Source organism: Phyllobates terribilis, unplaced genomic scaffold (genome assembly GCF_046119375.1).
Source record: "Phyllobates terribilis strain yellow unplaced genomic scaffold, ASM4611937v1 Scaffold_5__5_contigs__length_657084704, whole genome shotgun sequence".
NCBI lineage: Eukaryota > Metazoa > Chordata > Amphibia > Anura > Dendrobatidae > Phyllobates > Phyllobates terribilis.
In genome coordinates this window covers 248441208-248455918 of record NW_027362765.1, presented here as the reverse complement: position 1 = coordinate 248455918, position 14711 = coordinate 248441208, and positions in this window count along the sequence as shown.

The following is a 14711-nucleotide window of genomic DNA, read 5'->3' as shown; positions in this document are numbered from 1 at the left end:
GCACAAGAGGAGGTGGAGGAAGTAGAGGAGGAGGAGTTGTATGCGGAAGGGCTAACATCTGCATGGTCCAGACGGTCGGCAGCACCAAGGCGGCAGGCATGTGAGGGTGGGGGAGATAGTTTTACCAGGGCGCATGGTAGCAGCCAAACTAGTGAGGAAGGTGCAGGAGCCCAGGATGAAGTGGAGGACGAACTGATGGAAGACTCATCAGATGAGGGAGACCTTGATCACATTTCTGTTGTGCGAGGTTGGGGGGAGAGGACAGAGGAAGGAAGCATGATTGTTACCTCGCCACCAACACAACAGGGACTTGGTGCTCCTGGATGCGCAACACACATGAGTGCCTTCTTGCTGCACTACCTGCAAAATGACCCTCGAATTGTGAGAATTAGAAATAATCCTGACTACTGGGTTGCCACACTGTTAGATCCCCGGTACAAAAGTAAATTTGCAGAAATTATTCCTGCCATAGAAAGGGATGCACGCATGCAGGAGTATCAGCAGAGACTGTTGCAGAATCTTACATGTGCTTTTCCACAAAACACCAGTGGTGCACGTAGTGAATCTCACAGTTCCAACTTGCCAACCGTGGGACCGTCAAGTGTTCAGCACTCAAACCGTAACAGAACCACAGTATCTGCTGGTAACATCAATTTTGAGGAATCATTTAACCACTTTTTTAGCCCATCCTTTGCAAGGCCACAGGAGACAAGAAGTCTGACACATAGTCAACGCCTAGAGACGATGGTACAGGAGTATCTCCAAGTAAACATTGAAGCCATGACTGTGTCACTGGACCCTTGCTTTTTTTGGGCTTCCAATCTGGATAAATGGCCGGAGCTAGCCACTTACGCCTTGGAGATCTTGTCATGCCCCGCAGCCAGCGTTCTGTCTGAACGTGTGTTCAGCGCTGCTGGTGGTGTGCTGACAGATAAGCGCACGTGGCTCTCCACTGATAATGTAGACAGACTCACGTTCATAAAGATGAACAAATCATGGATCCGAAACGACTTTTCTACCCCTGTGTCATCCTGGGGAGAGTAAAAGCTTGATGATTGGTTAAAATCACCCTACCAACCGTTTTAAGCTTTCAAATTACTAATCATGTTTATCTGTATCTTGGCTGGAAAATAATTTGGGCTTTGTAGCAGTGTGCAGCACTGATTCTATTAGGCCATCAATAATAAGCTACACCAGATTTAAAATTACTAATCATGTTTTTCTGTATCATGACTGGAAAATAATTTGGGCTTTGTAGCAGTGTGCAGCACTGATCCTATTAGCCCATCTATACTAAGCTCCACCAGATTTAAAATTAATAATAATTTTTAGCTGCATCTAGCCCGGAAAATAATTTTGGGGCTCTGAGATGCGCAAGACACATAAGTGCCTTCTTGCTGCACTACCTGCAACATGACCCTCATATTGTCAGAATTCGAAGTAATCATGACTACTGGGTTGCCACACTCTTAGATCCCCCAAACTTTTCGATCAACCTTTTCATTTTAATAAAGACCAAAAAAATGGTCATTTTTGAAATTATAAGCATTAGCAGGTTATTAGAAACTGAAATCAAACAGTTTTCAACTCAAAACTTTATTCTAGGTGATGTTACATTTTCACATAGGACCCCTTGTTCGAAAGGAGCTTCTGAACTCTCTCGTCCATTGAATTTGTCAGGTTTTGGATGGTTTCTGCTTCAATTGTTTTGCATGAGGACAGAATACCCTCCCAGAGCTGTTGCTTAGATGTGAACTGCCTCCCGCCATCATAGACACTCCTTTTGATGATGCTCCAGAGGTTCTGAATGGGGTAGAGGTCAGGGGAGCATGGGGGTCACACCATAAGTTTGTCCCCTTTTATGCCCATATCAGCCAGAGATGCAGATGTTTTATGTGCAGCATGAGATGGTGCATTATCATGCAAAAAAATGATCTTGCTGTGAAATACACGGTTCTTTTTCTTGAACCATGGCAGGAAGTACTGTTTGGGAAAATCCACATACATTATGGAGTTCATCTTTAGCGCCTTCAGGGATCCTAAAGGGGCCGACAATCTCTCTCCCCATGATTCCAGCCCAAAACATTACTCCACCTCCTCCTTGTTGGCGCTGTAGCCATGTTTGCGTGGGGTGTCCATCAACCAGCCATCCTCCACTCCATCCATCTGGACCATCGAGCGCTGCACGGCACTCATCCGTGAACAAAACAGTTTTGAAATCAGTCTTCATGTAATGTTTGGCCCACTGGAGCCGTTTCTGCTTGTGTGAAGTGGATAGAGGAGGTCGACAGGATGGCATACGCACAGCTGCAAACCTCTGAAGGACCATGCATCTTGTTGTTCGGGGGACGTTGGAGGCACCAGCAGCTTCAAAAACTTGTCTGCTGCTATGACAAGGCTTTTTTGCCGCTGCTCTTTTAACTTGACGTAATTGCCTGTAGGAAAGAGTCCTCAATTTGCCCTTATCAGCACGCACACGTGTGTACTGTGAATCAGCTACATACTTCTTGATTGCCAAGACACTTCATCCTGATCATCGCACAATGTTGATTGTAGTCATGCCTTGACCTAAACACTCCACAATTTGTTGCTTCTCAGCAGCCGACACATCCTTTTTCTTTCCCATTTTGGCAGAAAATGTAGGCTGCTTAATAATGTGAGACAGCCTTCTTAAGTAGTCTTGCCTTTCATTGGACACACCTGCCAAACTAATTAGCACAGGTGTCTGCAATTGCTTACAGTGATATAAAGAGCCCTGACACACATCACCATCAATGAGTTTAACTGACAAACAAACAAATTCTTCCCTTATTACTCCTAAACACTTTTTGCATAATAATTTTAAACACAGTGTACATGTGCTTTTCCACAAAACACCAGTGGTTCACGTAGTGAATCTTACAGTTCTAACTTGCCAACCGTGGTCTGTATGGAGTTGTTCAATAAAGGGCCCAAAATTAAGATAACATAGATGGGAGAGGTCTCTATGAATAGGAATTCCTAAGTATTTGATACCCTGTGAGGGCCAGGCAAAGGGAAAGTTGGACTGGATGGAATCCTATATGGATTTGGGGAGGGAGACATCGAGGGCCTCAGACTTCGCTGCATTGATTTTAAAATTTGACCATGTAACAAAGTGATCTATTTCAGCCATAACAGCATGGATGGATATATGTGATTGAGTGATATATACTAGGACATCATCAGCAAATAGAGAGCACTTGTACTCGGTGCCTCCCACCTCAATCCACCTAATATTGGGGTTATGGCGAATTGATGAGAGCAGGTGCTCCGTCACTAGGATGTATAAGAGAGGGGACAGAGGACATCCCTGCCTTGTCCCATTGGTGATTGTGAAAGGTGATGAAAATGTTCTGATGCACCCCCTGGGCCTTGGGACACCCGGAGCCGGACCCTTTTTGGTGGATGCTGGTGGTTGTAGTCTTCGTGGCGGCGACCCGGTTCCGTGGCTCAGGGTGGTCAAACCAGTGGCGGAACTATTTATGTGGTTTTGATGTTTAAATGTCTGACTACGCCACCCGTGGATTGCGGTCAGAGTGAACCGCCGCTGCAGGGCAGACCGCTGAGGCTGGTGTTGTGGGTGCAGCAGAGCGTAGCATAACTCCCCACGGGAGGAGTATAGCCTCAGGGCAGTGTATGTGGAGGATGGGGGTGATGGTGCAGGGCAGCAGCAGTAATGACACGGAGTCAGTGATGCAGTCCAGGGCCTTTACTCACAGTTCTTATTATCCAGACCACGTCTGCAGGTAACGGCTGCCCACGTCGTACTGTGCTCACCAGGTGAGGGGCTCAGACAACTCCCAGATAACTTTGGAGCGCTTCACAGGACCCCCTTTGTGTGTCCTTTGTCTGGCCTTTCTTACCAACCCTTCTGTCCGGCTGCCTCGGGCCTCCTCTTGGTAAACTTGGCGCCAGTTTCCCTGACCCTATGTGGTGCCTTCCTAGCGGGTGTAGCGAGGGGCTGCGCCACATAAAATGTCACAGCCTCCGGTTTCTAGCTGAGGGTCATTTCCTGCCTCCACTAGTTTCGGGGACCGGTCTCCCCCTTTGGCCTGACCCCTCCACGCAGGTGGATTCGGGCATGCGGTGCGCCCGTCCGCACCCCTGGGATACCTTCATTCCTCGTTCCTGGAGCCTTCTCCGCTCCTCTTTCTTCCTTCTCCCTCTTCCAGGCCTGGGCCTCTGTTACTAGGCCCGCCTCCGGAGCAGAGCTCATGCAGAGCCCCTGCTCCCTGCCACTTCTGCTCAGACTTCTCTGCACTGAACTAAGATGGTGCCCACCTTTTATACTCCCTTCTCAATGCACCCAGGAACTGCTTCCTCCCTGCTCCTGCACTACAGGGTTCCCCTTCCTCAGTGTTCCCTCCCCCCACTCCAGCCAGGGACAGGGACTGTCATGCCCATCTCAGAGGCATATTGGTCGCCCTGCCCCATGGCAATGTGGTGTAATGCATGCAGGTGTCGGGTCCTGATCCACACTCCATCCTTACCTGAGAGTGAGATATCACACCTCTGGGTGAGGTGCAATACCTCTGTAGCAACCGAGCCCTCAGGGTGCTACAGTTCCATTTATCTTCAGCCTAGTTGACGTATTGTGATACAGGGCCATGATTTTGGCTATAAAAGGGTCCCCTAGACCCCTACCCCAAGCTTTTTAAGAGAATCATATATGGCGTGCCAGGAGAATCTATGGAATGCTTTCTCAGCATCCAACGAGAGTATCTAATTACAAATTTTTAACTGCATCTAGCCCAGGAAATACTTTGTGCCTAGTAGCAGTGTCTGCTAGTCAGCGGATTATCCCGGCTGTTAAGCAAGCTACACCACCTGTAGTTTGGACACTTAATTTTTTCAAAGGAAATGCTTCGGGACCACGGGATACTCAGTGAAGAGCATCAGGAGGCACCCCAAGGCATAGGGGCTGGGACTGGCAGTAGGATGCCGTGCGGTGGACAGCCGAGCTCTATCCTTATAAAAGCTTTTTAACTGCAGCAGCTTTAGTGGACACTACTGGAGCTGGAATTACGCGGCTGCTGGCATGAGACTTGCCCTCCAATAGATCATTGTAAAAGGATTTAAAGTGTATTCATTCAAATTAGAGAGACAATTTAAATTAAAAATCTTAGAGCTGCCTCCAGCACAGGGGGGCTCGCTCGACCCACCAGCAGACAGGCACCAGTATTGGGAGAGGGGGGCTGGCCGTCAGGGTTCACCGCGGCTCTGGCACAAACCCGGCGACACGGAGGTGGCACGGGCAGGAGCGGACTGACATGCCTATATCTGTGTCTCCCCCTCCTTTTACTCCTCCACCTCTTTTCTTTTCGCATGACTATATGTACTTGTCACTTTTCCATGTGTTAGTTGTGTCTTCTGAGCAGTTTGTCAGCTTTTGGACACCTTTGAAGGTGTTTTCTATGTGTTTCTATGTGTTTTTGTTTGCCTGCCATTGGTTTTAACGGTGTTCGAAGGTGTTCGACGAACAGTTCGACGAACAGTTCGGCGAACACACGGGTGGTCGACGAACCGAACCGAACTCGAACACTACGGGGGTGGCTCAACACTAGTCACAGTAGCTTAACAAGACGATTTTAATGCCCCTGGGAAGAGACGTGAAGATACCAGTGGAATTAAAAGACAATATCAATGCCCCTTGGAAGAGTGGTGGAGGTCGCAGTGGAATAAAAAGACAATATCAATGCCCCTTGGAAGAGTGGTGGAGGTCGCAGTGGAATAAAAAGACAATATCAATGCCCCTTGGAAGAGTGGTGGATGTCACAGTAGCTTAACAAGACGATTTTATTGCCCCTTGGAAGAGACGTGGAGGTCACAGTAGCTTAAAAAGACGGTTTTAATGCCCCTTGGAAGAGACGTGGAGGTCCCAGTGGAATAAAAAGACAATATCAATGCCCCTTGGAAAAGTGGTGGAGGTCGCAGTGGAATAAATACAATATAAATGCCCCTTGGAAGAGTGGTGGAGGTCGCAATGGAATATAAAGACAATATCAATGCCCCTTGGAAGAGTGGTGGAGGTTACAGTGGAATAAGAAGACAATATCAATGACCCTTGGAAGAGACGTGGTGGTCACAGTAGCTTAACAAGACGGTTTTAATGCCCCTTGGAAGAGATGTGAAGGTCACAGTAGCTTAACAAGACGATTTTAATGCCCCTTGGAAGAGACGTGAAGGTCCCAGAGGAATAAAAAGACAATATCAATGCCCCTTGGAAGAATGGTGGAGGTCTCAGTGGAATAAAAAGACAATATCAATGCCCCTTGGAAGAGTGGTGGAGGTCGCAGTGGAATAAAAAGACTATATCAATGCTCCTTGGAAGAGTGGTAGAGGTCACAGTGGAATAAAAAGACAATATCAATGCCCCTTGGAAGAGTGAGGGAGGTCGCAGTGGAATAAAAAGACAATATCAATGCCCCTTGGAAGAGTGGTGAAGGTCACAGTAGATTAAAAAGACAATATCAATGCCCCTTGGAAGAGTGGTGGAGGTTACAGTGGAATAAAAAGACTATGTCAATGACCCTTGGTAGAGACGTGGAGGTCACAGTAGCTTTACAAGACGGTTATAATGCCCTTTGGAAGAGACGTGGAGTTCAGAGTTGTTTAACAAGACGATTTTAATGCCCCTTGGAAGAGACGTGGAGGTCCCAGTGGAATAAAAAGACAATAACAATGCCCCTTAAAATAGTGGTGGAGGTCTCAGTGGATTAAAAAGACAATATCAATGTCCCTTGGAAGAGTGGTGGAGGTTACAGTGGAATAAAAAGACAATATCAATGACCCTTGGAAGAGACGTGGAGGTCACAGTAGCTTAACAAGATGGTTTTATTGTCCATTGGAAGAGATGTGGGGATCACAGTAGCTTTAATAGATGGTTTTAATGCCCCTTGGAAGAGACGTGGAGTTCAGAGTTGTTTAACAAGACGGTTTTAATGCACCTTGGAAGAGTGGTGGAGGTCTCAGTGGGATAAAAAGACAATATCAATGCCCCTTGGAAGAGTGGTGGAGGTCGCAGTGGAATAAAGACAATATCAATGCCCCTTGGATGAGTGGTGGAGGTTACAGTGGAATAAAAAGACAATATCAATGACCATTGGTAGAGACGTAGAGGTCACAGTAGCTTTACAAGACGGTTTTAATGCCCCTTGGAAGAGATGTGGAGGTCACAGTAGCTTTACAAGACGGTTTTATTGCCCCTTGGAAGAGACGAGGAATTCAGAGTGGTTTAACAAGACGGTTTTAATGCCCCTTGGAAGAGACGTGGAGGTCCCAGTGGAATAAAAAGACAATATCAATGCCCCTTGGAAGAGTGGTGGAGGTCTCAGTGGAATAAAAATACAATATCAATGCCCCTTGGAAGAGTGGTGGAGGTCGCAGTGGAATAAAAAACAATATCAATGCCCCTTGGAAGAGTGGTGGAGTTCGCAGTGGAAAAAAAAGACAATATCAATGCCCCTTGGAAGAGTGGTGGAGGTCCCATTGGAATAAAAAGACAATATCAATGATCCTTGGAACAGACGTTGAGGTCACAGTAGCTTCACAATACGATTTTAATGCCCCTTGGAAGAGATGTCGAGGTCCCAGTGGAATAAAAAGACAATATCAATGCCCCTTGGAAGAGTGGTGGAGGTCGCAGTGGAATAAAAATACAATATCAATGCCCCTTGGAAGAGTGGTGGAGGTTGCAGTGGAATAAAAAGACAATATCAATGCCCCTTGGAAGAGTGTGGAGGTCGCAGTGGAATAAAAAGACAATATCAATGCCCCTTGGAAGAGTGGTGGAGGTCGCAGTGGAATAAAAAGACAATATCAATGCCCCTTGGAAGAGTGGTGGAGGTCGCAGTGGAATAAAAAGACAATATCAATGCCCCTTGGAAGAGTGGTGGAGGTCGCAGTGTAATAAAAAGACAATATCAATTCCCCTTGGAAGAGTGGTGAAGGTCGCAGTGGAATAAAAAGACAATATCAATGACCCTTGGAAGAGACGTGGAGGTCACAGTAGCTTAAGAAGACAATATCAATGCCCCTTGGAAGAGACGTGGAAGGTCCCAATGGAATAAAAAGACAATATCAATGCCCCTTAGAAGAGTGGTGGAGGTCGCAGTGGAATAAAAATACAATATCAATGCCCCTTGGAAGAGTGGTGGAGGTTGCAGTGGAATAAAAAGACAATATCAATTCCCCTTGGAAGAGTGGTGGAGGTCGCAGTGGAATAAAAAGACAATATCAATGACCCTTGGAAGAGACGTGGAGGTCACAGTAGCTTAACAAGACAATTTTAATGCCCCTTGGAAGAGACGTGGAAGGTCCCAATGGAATAAAAAGACAATATGAATGCCCCTTAGAAAAATGGTGGAGGTCGCAGTGGAATAAAAATACACTATCAATGCCCCTTGGAAGAGTGGTGGAGGTTGCAGTGGAATAAAAAGACAATATCAATGCCCCTTGGAAGAGTGGTGGAGGTCCCAGTGGAATAAAAAGACAATATCAATGACCCTTGGAAGAGACGTGGAGGTCACAGTAGCTTAGCAAGACGATTTTAATGCCCCTTGGAAAAGACGTGGAGTTCCGAGTGGTTTATCAAGATGGTTTTAATGCCCCTTGGAAGAGACGTGGAGGTCACAGTAGCTTAACAAGGCGATTTTAATGCCCCTTGGAATAGACGTGGAGCTCAGAATTGTTTAACAAGACGGTTTTAATGCCCCTTGGAAGAGACGTAGAGGTCCCAGTGGATTAAAAATACAATATCAATGCGCCTTGGAAGAGTGGTGGAGGTCGCAGTGGAATAAAAAGACAATATCAATGCCCCTTGGAAGAGACGTGGAGGTCACAGTAGCTTAACAAGACGATTTTAATGCCCCTTGGAAGAGATATGGAGTTCAGAGTGGTTTAACAAGACGGTTTTAATGCCCCTTGGAAGAGACTTGGAGGTCACAGTAGTTTAACAAGACGGTTTTAATGTCCCTTGGAAGAGACGTGGAGTTCAGAGTTGTTTAACAAGACGGTTTTAATGCCCCTTGGAAGAGACATGGAGGTCCCAGTGGAATAAAAAGACAATATCAATGCCCCTTGGAAGGGTGGTGAAGGTCCCAGTGTAATAAAAAGACAATATTAATGCCCCTTGGAAGAGTGGTGGAGATTACAGTGGAATAAAAATACAATATCAATGCCCCTTGGAAGAGTGTTGGAGGTCGCAGTGGAATAAAAAGACAATATCAATGCCCCTTGGAAGAGTGGTGGAGGTCACAGTAGCTTAACAAGATGATTTTAACCCGTTTAAAGCCCATGACGTACTAATACGCGTCTGTGCCCTGGGCTTTAAGAGCCTGACCCGTATTAGTACGTCATCGCGATCGCGCGCGCACACAGGCTGTGCGGGCGCGATCGCCGCCCGGTGTCAGCTGATTGTCACAGCTGACACCCGGTACTATGTGCAGGGAGCAGTCCCGCACCGCTCTCAGCACATTAACCCCCGCAATGCTGCGATCGAAGTCGATCGCCGCATTGCGGGGGCAAGGGTAGGTGATCGGTCTACTCACCTCCTCTTCCGGCCTCCAGCGCTGTCTGCCGCGGCTTTCCGTGTGTTGCCATGATGACCCGATGTCGTCATGACAACATCCGGGTCACCAGACAGCAGTAAAATTGTTTGGACATGCGCAGTGCATCTCCAAACTATCTTCTCCCTGTCCAGCGCTGACTGCCTGCATGGCACAGGGATGGTGCTCCATCTCTATGCTGTGGAGGCGATCAGAGTAAAAAAGTGAAAGTCCCACAGTGGGACAAAGTAAAAAAGTGTAAAAACTCCCAGAAAGTGAAAAAAAAAAAAATTGTAAAAATATTTAAAATAAATAAAAATAATAATCCACTAAAAATAAAAATATAATGTATCCATCAATAAATATTATTATGAAAAAACAAACAAAAAAGCAATAAAAGTACACATATTTGGTATCTCCGAGTCCGTATCGACCTGGCCTATAAAATTTTTACACTAGTTAACCCCTTCAGTGAACACGGTAAAAAAATAAAATAAAAAACAAAGCAAAAAACAATGCTTTATCATCATACTGCCAAACAAAAAGTGGAATAACACGCAATTAAAAAGACGAATATAAATAAATATGGTACCGCTGAAAACATCATCTTGTCCCGCAAAAAACAAGCTGCCATACAGCTCCATCATCTGAAAAATCAAAAAGTTACAGCTCTCAGAATAAAGCGATGCAAAAAAATAATTTTTTCTATAAAATAGCTTTTATTGTGTAAAAGCGCCAAAACATAAAAAACTATATAAATGTGGTACCGCTGTAAACGTACTGACCCGAAGAATAAAGCTACCTTATCAATTTTACCACACCCGGAGCAGAATAAAAAAAACAAAAAAACAATTCCTGAATTGTTGGTTTTTGTTTATTCTGCCTCCCAAAAGCAGGAATAAAAGCGATCAAAAAATGTCACATGCCTGAAAATTGCACCAATAAAAACGTCAACTCATCCTGCAAAAAACAAGCCATTACATGACTCTGTCGTCCAAAATATGGCGATTCAAGAACTAGATTTTACAAAAATATGTGTCTTTTAGTGTGTGACAGCTGTCAATCATAAAAACCCGATATGATTCTGGTATCGCTGTAATTGCACCGACCCGAAGAATAAAGTAATCTCATCACTTATACCGCACGAGGAACGGCGTAAAAAATAAACGCTAGGGCTGGGGTTGGGGTTGTGCTAATGTTAGGGTTGGGGTTGTTTTTTTTTTCAAAAGTAAAAAAAAAAAAAAAAAAAAGATGACGGAATGGCAACTAGTGTTGAACGCAAGTGCTCGCTACTTGAGTTTGCATCGGGTGCTCGGGTATGCATTGAGTATCGCGGGTGCTCGAGTCTCTGCCCCATATGCTTCGCGGCCAAAAAAACCTCGCGGGGATTGCCTGCCATGCACGAGCGATCCCCGCATGTTTTTTTGGGGTGTCTAATAACCGTGAAACATGTGGGCGGGGACTCGAGCATTTCACTTGAGCACCCGTGATACATGGTGCATACCTAAGTACCCGATGCAAACTCAAGTAGCGAGCACTTGCTCTCAAGAGTAATGACAACTTATTCAATATGATGACCTAATGTTATCAAATTCTGTGTCGTACCTCTGGGTTCAAAATGTTCACTATACCCCTTAATAAAATCCTTGAGGGGTATAGTTTCCAAAATGGGGTCACTTGTTGGGGAGCTCCACTGTTTAGGCACATCAGGGGCTCTCCAAACGCAACATGGTGTCCGCTAACAAATTGAATGGAAAATCGGCTCAAATTGTTAGCGGACACCATGTTGCGTTTGGAGAGCCCCTGATGTGCCTAAACAGTGGAGCTCCCCCACAAGTGACCCCATTTTGGAAACTAGACCCCCCAAGGCACCTATCTAGACCCATAGTGAGAACTTGGAACCCCTAGGTGCTTCACAAATTAATTCGTAAAAATGAAAAAGTATTTTTTTTCCACTTTTTCATTTTCAGTATGGTTTCTGTTCAAGATTTGGCTCAACGCCTGCAGGGATTGTCTCTGGACGTGTCCGAGCTCCGGCAACACGTGAGTAGCTGTCCTGGAGCGCATTTTGTGGAACCGAAGGTAGGACTCCCTGATATTTTTGATGGTAAACAACAAGATTTTTTTTCCTTTAAAAATGCTTATTATATTTTCGTTTGAGACCAAAGTCCTCGGGGAATGAATCACAGCGCATTGGGTTTATCATGTCACTTTTGCGCAAGGAACCACAGGGGTGGGCTTTTTCTCTCCAAGCTAATGATCCGTGTTTTAGGTCAGTAGAGGATTTTTTTTCTGCTATGGGGCTATTGTATGACGATCCTGATCAAGTCTCATCTGCTGAGACAGAACTGAGACGTTTGAATCAGGGGTCAGGTGATGTTGAAAATGATTGTACACACTTCAGAAGGTGGTCCTCAGAAGTGAAATGGAATGATTCGGCGTTAAAATGTTTTTTTCTTGCTGGTCTAAGTGAAAGGGTTAAGGATCTGCTGATTGCATTTCCTGCACCTGAAACCTTGCAAAAAGCCATGCAATTAGCTATACGTGTGGACAGGAGACTGCGTGCCAGGGTTTTTGATGAAAAAGTTCCTGAAATAGCAGCTCCTAGTTCCCAGAAGGTCTGCTCGGACGGTGGAGAACCGATGGAGGTTGGGGCGATGTCACTCCGCTCTCAGGAAAAAGACCGCAGGTTTTCCAAGGGATTGTGTTTTTATTGTGGTAAATCTGACCATTTGATTAAGAACTGTGAGCTTCGTTTAAGTAAAGAAAAAAAAGGTCAGTTACGCCCGTATTGCTTGTTTGAACTCTAAGGGAGTATTTATTTCAGGGAGTACCTCATTGCAGGAAGATTTGATTGAATTTCAGGTATTTGTGGATTGTGGTTCAACACTTAATATGATTGATAAGGGGTTTTTGGAAAAACTTAAATTGGAATCCAAACCTTTGTCATCACCTATTTCTGTGATTGCAATTGATAACACTCCTTTGAAATGTATTACTCACAAGGTTGCTGCATTTCCCCTCACTATCAATGGCATTCACCAAGAAAATTTGGATTTGGTGGTATTAAATAATTTACCCTCTCCAGTGGTTTTAGGTTTGCCTTGGTTAAAACTGCACAATCCTTTACTGGACTGGTCTACTAATGAGATTAAGTCTTGGAGTCCTAAGTGCTATGATAAATGTTGCAATGGTCGCATTGCGGCTGTGGAAAAAGGGGAATTACCTGTACCTATTCAGGATTTTTGGAAGGTTTTTTCAGAGGAGGAGACGCAAGTTTTACCTCATCATAGGGACTATGATTGCACCATTGAGTTTGTTCCTGGAGCTACTCTTCCCAAGAGTCGCATATTTAATCTGACTATCCCTGAAAGAAAGGCCTTGGAGGAATACATACAGACGAGCTTGGCTGCTGGTCACATTAGACCTTCTAAGTCGCCTGTGGCCGTTGGATTTTTCTTTGTTAAAAAAAAAGACGGTGGTTTACATCCATGTCTGGACTTTCGTGAAATTAATAAGATTACCGTATGCAATTCCTACCCATTGCCGTTAATTCCGGACTTGTTTAACCAGTTAGTGGGGGCCAAGTGGTTCTCTAAAATTGATCTCCGGGGGGCATACAATTTGTTACGAATGAAGGAGGGTGATGAATGGAAGACTGCTTTTAACACTCCGGTAGGTCATTTTGAAAATCTTCGGTCTTACTAATGCACCTGCGTTTTTTCAGAACCTTATTAATGACATCCTGAGACCTTTGATTGGCAAGAATGTGGTTGTGTATTTGGATGACATTCTGATTTATTCACCAGATCTGGAGTCCCATTGGCAGAGTGTATGTGAGGTGTTGCAGTTATTGAGTGATAATTCACTTTTTGCTAAGCTGGAAAAATGTGAGTTTGCTGTGCAGAGAATTAGTTTTTTGGGCTACATTATCTCCAGCGAGGGCTTTGAGATAGACCCGGTGAAAGTTCAGGCTATGCAGGAATGGCCTAGGCCTATTGGTTTGAAATCGATACAGAGATTTTGGGGTTTTGCCAATTATTACAGGAAATTCATTAAGAATTTTTCTATAATTGTTAAGCCGCTGACCGATCTCACCAGGAAAGGTGCGAATACGGTCCAGTGGACTACTGAGGCCATTGAAGCTTTTGTGTATCTCAAGGAGAGGTTCAGTTCTGCCCCTATCCTTATACAGCCTGATGAGACAAAGCCTTTTTTGGTCGAGGTTGATGCTTGGTGGGGGTCGGTGCAGTTTTGCCTCAGGAGAACAAGGATGGAGTACATCCCTGTGCTTTTTTTTCGAAAAAATTTTCAGAAACCGAGCTTAATTACGATGTTGGTAATCGGGAATTGCTGGCCATTAAACTTGCTTTTGAACATTGGCGTCATTTCTTGGAAGGTGCTAAATTTCCTGTTCAGGTTTTCACAGATCATAAGAATTTGATCTATCTGGATGCTGCCAAACGCTTGAATGCCCGTCAAGCTAGGTGGGCACTTTTTTTTTCTCGGTTTCATTTTTCTGTTACCTATATCCCTGGTACTAAGAATGTTAAAGCCGATGCTTTATCTCGCAGCTTTTCTCCCATGGTTGGTACCGAGGAGGGGGAGAGCATTTTACAGGAAGGAGTTGTGGTAGCAGCATTGGACTCCGTTTTGGAAGAAGGGATTCTGAAAGCCCAAGAGGATGCCCCATCTAACACTCCTCATGGGAGGCTGTTTGTGCCTAGAACCTCTAGGAGAGATTTGTTTGTGGAGTATCATGAGTCTCGGTTGGCAGGTCATCCAGGAATTTCTGAGACTAAAAGTCTTATCAGTCGCAGTGTTTGGTGGCCTGGGTGGCAGAAGGAAGTCATCAAGTGGGTGCGTCAATGCACGGTGTGTGCTAGGTCAAAGGCTTCCCATACCCCTGCTGCGGGGTTGCTTTGCCCTCTGGAGGTTCCTAGTGCGCCTTGGACGCATTTGGCAATGGATTTTATTACTGACCTTCCTGTGTCCGAGGATTTCACTGTCATCTGGGTGGTCGAGGACCGTTTTAGCAAGATGTGTCATTTGGTTCCATTCATTAAGCTACCCTGCGCTAAGACACTCGCTAAGGAATTTGTTAAGGAAATTGTCAGGCTCCATGGCGTTCCCACCGACATTGTT